Raw genomic sequence first — 15,130 nt, 5'->3', positions numbered from 1 at the left:
TTGAATGCTAGTTTCACTGGATAGAGAATTCTAGATTAACAGATATTTTCCCCTACCCTTTTGAAAATATTATCTTCCTGCATCTACTGCTTGTGACAAGAAGCCAGCTTTGTCCATATATCACTCTTTATAGGTAGTGTGACTTTCAGGCTCATCCTAAACATTCATAGAACCCAGGGCAAAATTACAAATGGAGGCCCACATACAATACATCTAAAAAAGTTTTAACTTTCAAAACAAGCTAACAACTTGTTAAGTAAAATATGTTCTATCCTCCTATCTTGAGAAATACAGCCTTTTAAGGGCTTGGATGATCAAGCCTTGAATTTAGGCCTCCTGGAATCCTTAGGGGATGGTAGAGAGAGATCACCACCCTGGCCCATGCCTCACAGCTCATCCTCCTTGTTTCCCAATCCTGGCTCCATCCCACACTGCAAGGGACTTCACACACAGGCTTGTGGACACTCCACTTCCAAGCTCTCCAAACAGCCTCTCCCCAGACACCCCATGGCCCTAAGGGTGTGCAGTTTGTTCTTGGGGGTTGGACATTGGGAAGAGGCCCACAAAGGTCCTGAAAGTGGGTTGGAGCTGTCTGGGAAGGGGATTCTAGGGTCTTGGGCACCTGGAGCATGATTGGATGGAAAGGGCAAACTTTGGGTCATGTTTCTTATAATAACCTTCTTAATGGTTTTCTCCCAAACCTGTTCTCTACACTGTATCAGAGAATTTTTTAAAAATGTAAATCACTGCCTTTTACCCTCTCCTAAAAAATCCTTTATTTTTTAAAAAAGATTTTATTTATTTAATTTGAGAGAAAGAGAGAGAACACAGAGGGAGAGGTTGATTCAGACTCCCCACTGAGCAGAAAGCCTGACGTGGGACTCGATCTCAAGACCCTGAGATCATGACCTGAGCCAACGGCAGGCGCTTAACTGACTGAGCCACCCTGGTGCCCCTAGAAAGTCTGTTAAGGGCCTCCTATTGCATTCGAAATAAAACCCTTTAAAGGCTGCAATGCTCTAAGTAATACTTTGACATGCCAAGCCTGTTGGGAAGAGCTTCCTTCCAAGAACCTTTCTTTTTGAAACATACTCTCCTACTTGCTCCTCGCATGGCTGACTGCAGTCCCTTGTGTAGTTTCTGGCTTCAAGGCCACCTGTTCTCCAAGCACAACTTCCCTGTTATTTGCTCTCATTGCATCATGTTTGTTTCCTTCAGAGTACAAATAACAAACGTATTCATTCCCCTATTTGTCTTCTCCTCCACACTGTCATCTACTCAAGATGAGCCTGTTGATTCTGGGATGGAGATTAGCACATAGGAAAGCTATCGGGGGATGCTCTAATCAACCCCTGTTGAACAAAAGAAAGCAGGATGGGGCATAAATCTGGGCGTGGACGCTGGGTGCCCTGAAAAGGGCCTGGCTTTGGGCGAAGCAATTCTCTTTAGCCGAAGCACTTCCTAAGAGGGCTGACTGCTCTGGTCTGGACAGGGCAGTAGGGCACCCAACCAGCCCGTGCCTTGTGTGGATGTGCTTTCCTCATGTAAGTTCTGGAAGCACCTTCTTGGAGAACTCTGGCGGGCCCGTTCCCTGGGCGAAACCTATAAAAGGAAAGTTAGTAAGGTGAGCTCCTGCTGTTGTAGCTGGCATTAGGCTGCAACCAATACTCATCCTCTCTTCTGCAGCCCGTTCTCGATTCTCTTCACTGGCGATTAGCACCTCTGAAGGTTTAGGTGACTTACCTAGTGGAGTGACGGAGTCTTAAAACTGATGAGTTCCTTTTCCTGTTTACCGGGTCCTTCTCAGACTGTGCCTGTTGCCCTTGTCCATTTGCCATCAAAATTGCACAAGTACTAAAAGATATCCTAGTTGATTACCCAGAGGCTAAGCATATGCCTCCCGGTCTCCACTATGCAATAGTAGCTCTACTGCCTCTTGATAGGAAGAGTCAATTACCCCCATGAGGATCTTTTTTCTTGCCTGTTGGTCCTTGGCATGAAGGGCCCCACATGCTGGGGGTGGTGATATAGCTTGAAGTTCATTGAAGACTTGCTGTGTTCCCTCATAGACATGTTTCCCTTTTGGGAACTAAGACCTTTATTTTATTTTTTAAAGATCTCATTCATTCATTCATTCATTCATTTGAGACACACAGAGAGAGAGAGAGACAGACATAGGCAGAGGGAGAAGCAGGGTCCCAACGGGGAGCCTGATGCGGGACTGGATCCCAGGACCCCGGGATCATGCCCTGAGCCGAAGGTAGATGCTCAACCACTGAGCCACCCAGGCATCCTGGGAACTAAGACCTTTAAACCTGTGGTTACATTTGTAAGGATGAAAAGAACAAACTCCCCAAGTGGGTCACTTGGATTGATGGCACATAGGGACACTCCCGCTTCCACACCTTTGATCCCACTCCCAGGTATTCTCCTGTGGGGGATACAGCATCATACAATGATGATTGATTCAGAGCATGCCTGCATCCTGGAGGGTAGCACTTTATCCTCATGGGGTATCATCTCCAAGCTGGTACATCAGCCAAGATTTCTGGGTGGTATGCTGTGTGATGGGTTCAAAGCGATTCCATGGTCATATTCCCACTGCCACATCTCCCCTGCTATGTGATGGGTTCCTTGGTCGGATGCAATATGTGGGATTCCATAATGGTGGATCAAATACAATATGAGCCCTTGGACAGTCATGTTGGCTGAGGCTCAGCAGGCAGGAAATGCCAACCCACAAAATATGAGAATGTTTATGTTGAAACAAATGACTGACTCATCCAGGGTGGAAGGAGTCCAGTATGGTCTCCTTTTTGCCAACAGGCTGTTTGGTATCTTCAAGGGATAGTGCAGTCTCGGCGGTGGTTCCTGTTCCTGGCAGGTTGATCATTTGGCCATGGGAGTAGTTAGACTGACCTTGGTGAGTAGGAGATCATGCTGCTGGGCCCACGTATAGCTTTCCTCCCTTACCATGCCTTCTCCGTTCATGACTCCATTGTGCCAGTACTGGGGTGGCTGATGGAAAAGCTGGCTGGCGCCAACTGGCTGGGTCATTCTACTTGGGTGTTTAATGCCTCTTTAATGATAGATGCTCTTAGAATCTGTGGAGGAAAGGGATGGGAAGTATTGGGCAGAAAGGGAAAATGGGCTTCAGTACGGTAGCAAGCAGGGCCCAGCCAACCCTGTGGGAAGTTCTGAAGCTGAGATGATTCTTTAGAGTTGTCCCGTATTGAGGTCAAAGAGTCTGGTCTTAATAATCCTACATCAACCAATCATTTATTGCAAGCTGCTCCTAGAAGGGGCATGACCTTGAGTGAGGCAGCCTTCTTTAGTGGAGAAAATGACTGAGAAGGTCTATCAATGCACAGCCGTCCCAGAAGCTGGGACAGTCTTCAGTCTTAAAGGAGAGATAGGCTGGTAGAGCAGAACCTCCACAAAAGAGGCCCCATTACTATTTTTTCCACTGGTATATACTCAAGCTTAATATAGTATTTAGCACACAGTAGGCACTCAAAAGATCTTCTTGAATAAATAAACTACTGAAATGTCCTGCTTTCTTCAGTTTGGAGTATGAAGGTCACATCTCACCCTACCTTCCTGCATTTTACTACGAGAATTTAAAAATTTAAAGGAGGGTACAAAAACCACTTCCCAAATTTAACATTTTGTCATATTTGCTCTCCCTTTTCATGGATAAGTATATGTACTGTATTAGTTTCATTTTCTGTTTGTTTGTTGAGCCATTTGCAGGACCTTGTGACACTCTGTCCTTAAATACTCAGGTAGGCATCTCCTAACAATAATGACATTCCCAATATTACTGTGATCATACTGAAAAAATAACAGAAACATTTAAAAAATCATCTCATATCTAATAATCAGCCCATATTAAATTTCTGATTCTCCACAAAATATTTTTATAAATTTTTGTTTTTATTTTTATTTTTATTTTTATTTTTTTTGTTTTTTTTGTTTTTTTTGTTTGTTTTTTTTTTTTTTTATTTTTAAAAGATTTATTTATTTATTCATGAGAGACACACAGAGAGAGGCAGAGACACAGGCAGAGGGAGAAGCAGGCTCCATGCAGGGAGCTCGATCCAGGACTCGATCCCAGGACCCCAGGATCATGCTCTGAGCTGAAGGCAAATGCTCAACTGCTGAGCCATCTGGGTGTTCCATAAATAAATTTTAAAAACAAATTAAAAAAAATATTTTCCAATTCTCCATTACCACTTCTCTCAATCTTCCCCCTCCCTGTATTTATGGTGTTTATTTATCCCAAATATAAGAGCAGAAATGGTCCCCAAAGTTGTTGGATGGATACTAATTGAGGTTGTAAAACTTATTGTGACTGATCATGTTTACCTATTCGGTTAAGCTAATTGAAAATCAAGAGGTGCCTGGTTAAGTGTCCAACTCTGGATTTTGGCTCAGGTCATGGTCTCGAGGGTCATGAGATCGAGCCCCATGTCAGGCTCCCAGCTCAGCAGGGGGTCTGCTTGGGATTCTCTCTCTCCCCTTCCCTCTGCTCCTCCCTGCTGCACTCTCCCTGTCTCTTTCTCAAATAAATAAATCTTTAAAAAAAGAATTTCTTTCTAGGTCGATTCTATATTTTATTACATTTATAAAATCCTAAGACACTTACGCCATCTTCAATTCTCAAAAATAATTAAGTTGTTTTTGCAGCTGTCAGATAGATGTCTGCGTATTACAACTGTATTACAAAAACAGGTAAGCAATCTTATATAGTGACCTAAGTGTTCCCTATTTAGCTGTTACAAGAGTTGGTGGCCTCTGGCCTTTTTTTTTTTTTTTTTGGTTTTATTTATTTATTATTGAGAGAGTGAGAAGGAGCACATGAGCAGGTGGGACAGGGAAACAGAGAATCGCAAGCAGAGTCCCCATTGAGAATATATCCTGATATGGCGCTTGATTCCCTAATCCTGAGATCATGAGCTGAGCCAAGAGTTGGGACATTGAACCGACTGAGCCACCTAGATGCTCCATCCTCTGGCTTATTTCTTTCAGTCTTGACCAACCACAAGAAAAAGTGGAGACAATCTGGGTGCTCCTTGCTGTTTTTCTTCTCTCAGAAGAACTAATGTTCAAGTCTTTGAAGAGGTAACTGAAATCTCTTTTAATTTTGGTTGCGCAGTATCAAGAACCTTCCAGTGGCCCATGAAGAACAAGTGTCTGCCTAAGGGAGCTTCAGAAGATATTCTTGGCAAAGACACTGTGTAAGAGGCGTGCTCCATTAAGTGTTAGTTGGTCCAGCTGAAGGAAGCACACGGAATTGGCTGACGCACACTGGGCCAAATTGAAACTCACAGAGAGCGCAGAAGAGGAAAAGGGAGCAAACAAAAGATGATGACCTGATTTTCCATTTACTGAGAGATTACTTTCAAAATGAAATTCTGAAGCCCCTGAGAGTGATTAGAATTGTTCTCCTGTGGGGCACCCAGATGGCCCCGTGGTTGAGCATCTGCCTCTGGCTCAGGCTGTGACCCCGGGGTCCTGGGATTGAGTCCCACATCAGGCTTCCCGCAGGGAGCCTGCTTCTCCCTCTGCCCATGTCTCTGCCTCTGTGTCTCTCGTGAATAAATAAATAAAATCTTAAAAAAAAAATGTTCTCCTATGTCCCACTCAACCTTAAAGCTTACATTAACTGTATGTCATTGGGTTCTTTTTTTTTTTTTCTTTTCTAAAGATTTTATTTATTTATTCAAGAGAAAGCATGAGCAGGGGCAGAGGGAGCCTGATGATGATGACAATGGGCTGGATCCCAGGACCCTGGATCATGACCTGAGCTGAAGGCAGACGCTTAACCGACTGAGCCCCCCAGGTGCCTCTCGTTAGGTTCTTGACAGATACTTTTTGCCAGCTTACTCATGTATTACCATGAACGTTAAGAGGGGTCCTCCTTTAAAAAAAATGAGGGGTCCTCCCTACTCGCTGGAGGTAAAACCCAGTTTCTTTCTTAAAGTACTACTTGTAAATTTATTTTGCCCAGTAGAAAAATTTAGAGTGCTCTGACATAATCCTGTTTGGAAAAAGTAATTTTGCTGTTTTTAGATAATTATAAAGAGCTTCTGAGGCTGGGATAAAAAAAAGTTTAAAAAAAATCACCTAGCACTGGTCCACAATGCAATCATAGGTGAGGAGCCTATGATTTGTTTGATGGAGAGTTAATCCAATACATTACACTAATACTAATGAGTATGTTCGTCTTCCAAGCACATCAATGTTAACCTAATTAGGTTTCCTTTGTCCCAGAGGTAAATGAGGTCACCAAGACCAGCTACATAGGGTTACTCACTTTTCCTAAATAAATTATACTGTTTCATGCCTCCCTACTTTTGAACATATGGCCCTTTTTTTCTGGAAGGTCTTTCTTTCCCTTCCATCTAACTACTAATTGTCCTCCGAATTCATTTTCCCAGAAAGTTTTTTTTCCCCCTGACCTTCTAATAGTGGTCCTTCCTTTGTGTTCACCTGGCATCCCGTATCATACGTTTTTCACCGTGTACTAGAATAATGAAACAAATTACATATTCCTGGAGATCAGCAACCAGGTCTCATCCAACCTTTTATCCTCAAAGATGTTCCAAATATGGCATCTGGCACATGATACAATGAGTGCTCAGGCAATATTTGAGGAGTCAAACCCTAAACCTCAATTTCTTTTTCAAACAAATATGTTTTACAGAAGCTCTTTTGACTACATTGTAGCCTAAAGAAACAGATTTCAGGGTTGGTTTGTTTTTGGGACAAAGTAGGCTCAAAGAATTTTTAGTAAATTCACCGAACTGCTACAACTTTGGTCAAGCCACTTGATTCAGTGGATATCAAGGGTCTACCACTTGGACCTTCATTCAGTGGACATTGTATTAAGCCCAGAGGTCCTGTTTAAAAGATTTCTTTCTTTCTCTCTCTCTTTTTTAGGATTTTATTTATTTATTCATGAGAGACACACAGAGAAAGAGAGGCAGAGACACAAGCAGAGGGAGAAGCAGGCTCCATGCAGGGAGCCCGAGGTGGACTTGATTCGGGGACCCCGGGGTCACACCCTGAGCCAAAGGCAGGTGCCAAACTGCTGAACCACTTGGGGATCCCCTGTTTCAAAGATTTCTTAACCTAGGGACCAAGATAGCGACAGGCAGTTTACCTCTTACAGGAAATGCACCGAACGTGTCTAGGGGGCGTGAGATTTATGTACCAGAATATGCAGCTGCCAGGAAATTGGGAAGAAGTTACAGCAGACGCTGTCTGAATGAATTTCAGTTGTTGACGCTGTTGAATCAGGGAGGGGGAGGATGCAGAGAAAGAAAACAAGAGTAGGTGAGATCTGATCTGGATTTTGAAAGAAGGAAGTAGGAGAGTGATGTGTACCTTGGGGTGTTGTTAAAGGTAACCTGAACCCTGCAGCAGTGAGAGCAGCGAAAGAGAACTGTTGGCAGTAGGAGAAAAAAGACCTCCCTATGGGCAGCCCCAGGGGGCTCAGCGGTTTTAGTGCCGCCTTCAGCCCAAGGCCTGATCCTGCCAGGATCGAGTCCTGCATGGGGCTCCCTGCATGGAGCCTGCCTCTCCCCCTGCTTCTGTCTCTCTCTGTGTCTCTCATGAATAAATAAATAAAATCTTAAAAAAAAAAAAAAAAAAAAAAAAAGAGAGACGTCCCTATGGAACTGGGCTCCCTTGCACTAGTGCAGTAAGATTTCTGGATAGAATCTATTTTGATGCCCTAAGTACTTCTGACTCCAGTTTCCTTTAAGCGGGGAGAGGGTGGGGATTCAGGGCATTTCCGGGAAATGCCGAAGAATGCACGAAGGCAAAAGACACTAAAGCAAGTAGGGAAAAAGTAATCCAAAGAAAGTGGAGCAGTCCAGGAAAATCGGAATTCTCTGGAGCCAGAGCCTCGGGTACAGCTGAAGTGCCGGGAGGTGTGGAGGAGCGGCCTTCCTCCAGGAGACCACCTGAGTTTTGGGGATACTGATCTTTTTTGGTTTTGTTTTTCTGTTTATTCGTGGGAGCTCACGTGGGAACGGCCCGTTGGAACAACACTGCTTAGAAAATTCTGCCAAGTGGGCCGCTGAGGTTGGTGAAGGATCTCAAGATGGCGGGGCGAAAACTTGCTCTAAAAACCATTGACTGGGTAGCTTTTGGGGAGATCATACCCCGAAACCAGAAGGCCATTGCCGACTCCCTGGAATCCTGGAATGACACGCTAACCTCCAGGTTGGCTCCTCTTCCTGAGAAACCACCTGCTATCGACTGGGCTTACTACAAGGCCAATGTGGCAAAGGCTGGCTTGGTAGATGACTTTGAGAAGAAGTTTAATGCCCTGAAGGTTCCTGTGCCAGAGGATAAATACACTGTCCAGGTGGATGCTGGGGAAAAAGAAGATGTGAAAAGCTGTGCTGAGTTTCTGTCCCTCTCAAAGGCCAGGATTGAAGAATATGAAAAAGAGCTGGAGAAGGCCAAAAACATAAATCCATTTGATCAGATGATCAGATGACCACTGAGGACCTGAATGAAGTCTCCCCAGAAACCAAATTAGACACAAGCCAATTGAAAATTTATAAACTTGAGTTGAGGAGAAAGCCCTGCCCCTCATATTATAAACGTTGGACATTAAAAATAATGATACGGCAAAAAAAAAAAAAAAAAAAAAAGGAAAAAAAGAGAAAATTCTGCCCAGGGGATCCCCGGGGTGGGGGGCTCAGCGGTTGAGCACCTGCCTGGGGCCCCGGGCGTGACCCCGAGGGTCCCCCCGCGTCGGGCTCCCCACAGGGAGCCTGATTCTGCTCCTCTGTCTCTCTCTATCATGAATGAAAATAAAAGCTTTAAAAAGAAAAAGAAAAAAAAAAAGTTCCGCCGAGGAGTTAGGACTTTGGCGTCCGTCCCACGGAGCGACCGGGGTTCCCAGGGCGCCCTGCGATCCTCTGTAGAGACGTCGCGGCCTCCAGAGCTCCTGCGGCCTCAGGTCACCCACCTGCACGAAGAAGGGGAGGGTCCGTCGCGGTGAGGCCCCCCCCACCCCCCGCCAGGGTGCCTCCGGCGGCGGCGCGTGCGCAGTGAGCGCTCCGAGGGCGCCCCGGGCCGCCGAGCGCCAAGCCCGCGCGGGAGCGCGCCGACCGCCACCGAGCTCACCGCCACTCTCCCCCGCGAGGCCCCGCCCCCGCCTCGTGCGCCCGCCCCCCGCGGCCCCCGCGAGCCCCGCCCCCCGCGCGGCGTCGGCGTCACGTGAGGCGGCCCGGCCACGTGACCGCGGCCCCGCCCCCTCCGCGCCTCCCGAGCGCCGGGCGGCTGCAGGCGGGCGACTCCCGGGGCCGGGCCCGTGCGGACGGCGCGACGCGGCGGCTGGCGTCCAGGTAGCCGGGGGTGGGGGCGAGCTCGCGGGCCGCCCTTCCCGTGCGCGTCCTCCCCCGCTCCGTGGGGCTGCGGGCTCGGCCCCCGGCTCCCTCCGCGGCCCGGCGGGAGGAGTCTGCGCCGCCGCGGAGCCGCGGGAGCCGCGGGAGCCGGGACGAGGGCGGGGGCAGCGCGGGCAAAGTTTCCCCGGCTCCGTCCGGACGCGGCTGCGGGCCCCGAGGAGACCCCGTCGGGCCCCCGTCCTGGGCCGCCCGCGCCCCGGGGACCCCCCCCGGCAGGGCGGCGTCCGGGGGGCGCACCGAGGAGCCCTGGGCCTGCGGCCGGCGCCCGCCCCCGGCTCCCCTCCGGGTGCCCTCGACGCCCCGGGACGCGGCGGCCTCTGACCCGCCCCGGGGTCGCCTCTGCAGAAGCTGGGCCCTGCCGGGCGCCCGAGCGGCAGCACACTGGTGCCTAGAAGCAGGTTCTGGCTTATTGGACGTGGGCCCGTCTTTTATTTTGTATTATTATATTATTATTATTATTATTTGGCGCGCGGAGGTGGGAAGGGGGCGGGATTCTAGCTCTTGGAGGCAAAAACGGAGTTTTCCGAGGCTGCCCCGAGGCTGCCGTGTTCGTGGGGCGGTGACATCAGGCCCCCGGGGCGCAGCGTGCTGGAGGGAACGCAGGGGGGGGCCGAGCCCAGGGCACTTTACAGTGTGCCCGGGGCTTCAGAAAGTGCCCTTTTGGAGTGAGCCCTGGGTGCGTTTCACCTTTGTTTTGTGTGTGTGTGTGTGTGTGTGTGTGTGTGGTTTTCTTTTTTTAAGATTGGTTTATTGATTCATGAGACACAGGCAGAGGGAGAAGCAGGCTCCACGCAGGGAGCCCGATGCTGGACTCGATCCCGGGACCTCGAGGTCATGCCCTGGGTCAGAGGCAGGTGCTCAGCCTTTGAGCCTCCCCGCCCCCTCCATGCGGGACTCGATCCCGGGACCCCGAGGTCACGCCCTGGGTCAGAGACAGGTGCTCAGCCCTTGAGTTCTGCCCTTCCCCATGCGGGACTCGATTTGGGGACCCAAGGTCACGCCCTGGGTCAGAGGCAGGTGCTCAGCCCTTGAGTCCCGCCCTTCCCCATGCAGACTCGATTTGGGGACCCGAGGTCACGCCCTGGGTCAGAGGCAGGTGCTCAACCCTCGAGCCCCCACCATGCGGGACTCTATCCCGAGGCCCCGAGGTCATGCCCTGGGTCAAGAGACAGGTGCTCAACCCTTGAGTCCCGCCCCTCCCCATGCGGGACTCGATTTGGGACCCCGAGGTCACTCCCTGGGTCAGAGGCAGGTGCTCAACCCTCGAGCCCCCCTTCCCCCATGCGGGACTCTATCCCGAGACCCCGAGGTCACGCCCTGGGTCAGAAGCAGGTGCTCAACCCTTGAGGTCGTGCCGTCGTCCCCCCTTCCCGTCCCTCGCCTCCCGTCCCCCGCCCCCGTCCCGCATTTCACCTCTTTGAAACGCTTTCAGGGTTGAGTAGGTAACTATGTCCATTCTGTTAATACAGCAGTTAATCTGTGGGTTGGGTATCTTTTAATCCATCCTGCGAATACCAGTCTATTTATTAAGTACTTCTAAGACAGGTCCTATTTCTTCTTCCCTCTAGAAGAAGAGGAAGGATATTAATCATTGAAGAGATTTGCTCTGCACTGATTTTTATGTCCGCGGCCCAGATGATCAAATCCTGGGAACTTCAGAAAGCAGAGCCATAAAAAAGCTATCAAAGTTTGCAGCTCAAAAGAATTCTTTTGAATTTTTGAAAATAAAGAGCGCCTGTAGGTTTTAGCAAAAGCTTGGCTTTATCTTAAGAATCAGCAGCTCAAACTAGGAAGTCTGAGACCGCGTCCTCCTCTATCTAAAAGTCAGTGTGGCCAGGATGAAACTGAAAGGAGATCAAAGACCGTTCTTATTATTCAACTTTTTTTTTTTTTCTGTGTGTACTGCATTAAACCGTCATGCATCATAAACAAGATTTGGGTGCTCAAGGAGGCTAGAGTCCAACTAGGGCATAAGGACACATTTTAAAGATATTCTGTGGTTTAAAAAAAAACAGTCTAAAGATGTTACATGTTGTGTACATGTTGAAGGATGCACAGGAGGCATATGGTGAATGTTGCTTGAGTTCAACCAGCATAGACTTCCTGGAGGAGATCAACTAAGTGACTATCTAAATCAATTATGTATTTGACCCACAATTTGGACTTAATTCTTTAAAATTCCAGGTACATTAAGTCCACGTTATAGATTTCCTTTCTTTTTTTTAATTTTTTGATTTTGCAAGGAAACAAAATTTAGAAGCTAGAGAAGCATAAAGAAGAATGTACATGACCTGTAATTATAGTATCTAAAGATAACAACAGTTAATGTTTTGGGGGCATACATCCTTTTTACTATACAAATTTACTGGGTTGCTGTGGTCAGAGAGTGAGATTCTGGGTTATGAGGGATACTGTGATATCCAAATCTAGTTCATACCAGAGTCTAGGAGAGGCAAGAGCAAGGGTTTGAATATTGAAGAATTTAATTTAGCCAGGTGTATTTGATTGTGAGTTTAGGTAAAGAGTTTAAATAGTAAGAGTTGAAATAGCTGGGGATGCCTCGATGCCTCTATTTTTTTTTTTTTAGTGTTAGATTTTAATAAATGAGATCATACGAACACCTCATAAATTGTGTGACCTTTCAGGAGATCATGAATTTCAGTTGGTTAAGACTATACTCAGGCTATTCTCGAAAGATGACGCCTATCCTTCCCACAACCCTAGAAAAGAAGATTCTGTGGCTTTCCTGAGATTAGCATTCGACGGGGGCAAAAGAGGAGTATGTTTGCGGAGATGTTCTTTTCAATGCGTAAGAAAAGGTTTTCTATCCCCCTTCCAGTGCTTCAGTCATGAACTCGAAGAGTAGAGTGGAAACCTCTAGTAATATTGTTGACAGCTGTGGTAAAGCGCCTCCCATGATCACTGCCAGCAGTATCTCCCATCACTATGCTTGACTGCTGCACCTGCCATTAAGATATGGGGTCTGTGTCTGCTCCCATGGAATCTAGGAGGAGAGGCCACCTGCAGTGGCCCAGCTATGTGAGTGAGGCCTCATGAGTAACCTCAACTGAGTTACTCAAAACACAGAATTGAGGGCAGCCTGGGTGGCTCAGCGGTTTAGTGCCGCCTTTGGCACAGGGCGGATCCTGGAGTCCTGGGATTGAGTCCCACATCAGGCTCTGTGTATGCAACTTGCTTCTCCCTCTGCCTGTGTCTCTGCCTTTCATTTTCTCTCTCTGTCTCTGATGAATAAAGAACATCTTTTTTTAAAAAAAACCCACAGCATTGAAAGAAATAGCAAATTGCTCTTGTCTTAAGCCACGGAGTTTTGGGATGGTATGTTATTCAGCAAAAGATGATTGAAACAACAACATAGCACCTTGCGTCATAAAACCCTTGGTGTGAATCTAGGTTCACATAAGTCAGTCCCAAGATGTGATCCCTGAGCACAGAATTGAGGGCAGCGTATGCAGTAGTGTGCCTTAGTGATAAATCTCTAAATTATCAAATCTTTATTTCACACTACATAAGGATGTACTTCCTGAATTAGTTTTCACCGAATAATGTGACTGTATCTTGTACTCTGCAAGGTAACTGGTTAAGTCAAAAATCATTTTGTGTAATTGGTTATTACCAGTCTTAAGTTAACATGTTTTAAAGGAATTACCCATTATCGAGGTGATGGATGTGTGGTGTTTTCTTGCAGTTTGCCAGTTGATGAATTTAGTACCATGATCATAGTCATAAACACTTAGAGTACAAGTGTAAGATCTGCTGCAGTGAGGTGCTTTGTTCTCAGGGGTCAGGGACAGTGGGTCTTACGCAGACTGTCATTTCATATGTGTATATACAGGACTTTCAACAGAGAGATGATGTATTGTTCGGGAGCGCTTGTCTCCTTATGTTTAAGTGAGCAGTTTCCCATTCCAAGTCTGGTTAGATCAGTTTAAGAAAACAAACAAACGAACAAACCAACCACCTACTTCACTAGAGAAAAAAAAAACTCACAGGAGCTCAGATGGGTACTTTTACAGACTGAAGCTTTCCATCTTCTACTGGACTCCGTCTTAACACCTTTATAGGTTCCTCTGCTCAGTGCTTTTTCCCTTCCTCCCCGGTGGCTGCTTTTCAGACCTCAGACCTTTTCCATACCTTCCCCTCCCCCCGCCTCCATTTTCTATTGCTATTTTTCCTCTTCCTCTGAAGAGAAAGCTTTCCATTTTTGCAGGGAGAAATAGGTGACCTCAGAAGAAAGTCAAATGCAAATCAAACCCACGATGAGATACTTCACAGCCACTAGGATGGCTGTAATAGAAAAGACATTGATAAGTGTTGGCAAGGATATGGGGAGGTTGGAATCCTCCTAAATTACTGGTGGAAATGAAAGCTGCAGAGGGAGAGGGAGAAAAAGAAGAGAAATCGTTTCCAACTCTGATGCCCCATCCTTGAAACTCACTTCCATCCATATCTGTCCTTTCATTCTCCTGGGTTTTCTTTTCTTTTTTTTTTTTTCTCCTGGGTTTTCACAAAGACACGCCTCCTTGTTACAACTCGTCTTGCACCTCTGCTTCACATTCCACTTCGTGTTACTTCCTTAGTAACCCTGTTCAGTGGTTGTGTCCTGTCCTTATCTTTCTCTCTACTGGCTCCTTCCCACTAACATTTAAACATTTTTCAGTCTCTTGGGACACCTGGCTGGCTCAGTCCGTAAAGCATGTGACTCTTGATCTTGGGGATGTGAATTCAAGCCCCATGTTGGGTGTAGGGATTACTTGAAAGCAAAAGCATTAAAAAAATTTTTTTTGAGAATTTAACATGTTTAAAACAGATCACTCAAAATATGACCTTCAATTCCAGCCCATTTTCATTTACTGCCTAGCTATTTCACTTTTCCTTTACAGGCAAATTTTGTGAACAGGTTGTTTATATTCATTGTTTCCTTTTCTTCATCTTTCACATGTTCCTCAACCTGCTGCAATCTGGCCTTGTCCACCTACAACTTCACCAAAACTCTTCCTGCGAAGGTCACCAGTGATTCTTGTTCCATCCAGTGGACATACCTCAGTCCTTACCTAGTTTGGTCTCAGCACCATTAGACCTTGGCACTACCTACCTCCTTTGTGTAATATCCCTGTCCCTAGGCTTCCATGATGCTGTGCTCTCCTGGTTTTCTTCCTACTGTGCCTGTTCCTTCACAGACTCTTCTGCAGGGGTTTGTCTCTCTGCTGTTGGACTTTTAGAGTTCTTTCCAAGATCCCCTTCTCCCCTTAATCCATACATTTTTCCCTGGGTGATCTCAGGCCAAATTTCCAGATCTCCAATCCAGATCTCTTTCTTGGTCTTTAGATTTATAAATCGACCTATTGGACATAGCCACTTTGATATCCCACTGGCAGCCAAACTTCAAATGTCCAGGTTAGACTTCCTCATCTCCCCCCTGAAGTTGGCTGTGTTCTCTGTCCTAACGAGTGGCACTACGGTTCACTGTCACTTAAGCTGAGCAGCTGGGTATGATCCTTAGCTCTCCTTTCCTCTCATTCAGGTCCTTTCCCCCATTCCGTCAGTTAAAGAACCCTCTTGAGTCTGTCTCCTGTCCAGGCCTCTCCATCTCCATTTCCTTGGTACGGGCTGCTTTCTTGCCGGCCTTACCACAGCCACCTTGGGCTCTCTGTGTTCTCTTTCTTCATCCCCATCTGGTC

At 47.0% G+C, this 15,130-nt stretch overlaps 1 protein-coding gene and 1 pseudogene across 2 annotated transcripts in view; both read left to right on the top strand.

Moving 5' to 3' along the window:
* Positions 1 to 8,113: 8,113 nt before the first annotated feature.
* Positions 8,114 to 8,553, top strand: LOC121476846 (annotated as a pseudogene).
* Positions 8,554 to 9,283: 730 nt separating this feature from the next.
* RCBTB1 (RCC1 and BTB domain containing protein 1) overlaps positions 9,284 to 15,130 on the top strand; it is a 49,286-nt gene continuing 43,439 nt past the window's right edge. Inside the window, exon 1 of one of the 2 annotated variants that reach the window (XM_041731287.1) lies at positions 9,284 to 9,371. The gene's annotated coding sequence lies outside the window, so the exon portion shown is untranslated. The other variant, XM_041731288.1, reaches the window with a different exon arrangement.

The sequence above is a fragment of the Vulpes lagopus genome, chromosome 16 (genome assembly GCF_018345385.1).
Source record: "Vulpes lagopus strain Blue_001 chromosome 16, ASM1834538v1, whole genome shotgun sequence".
In the NCBI taxonomy this organism is placed as follows: domain Eukaryota; kingdom Metazoa; phylum Chordata; class Mammalia; order Carnivora; family Canidae; genus Vulpes; species Vulpes lagopus.
This window is presented reverse-complemented; position numbering and strand designations above follow the sequence as displayed.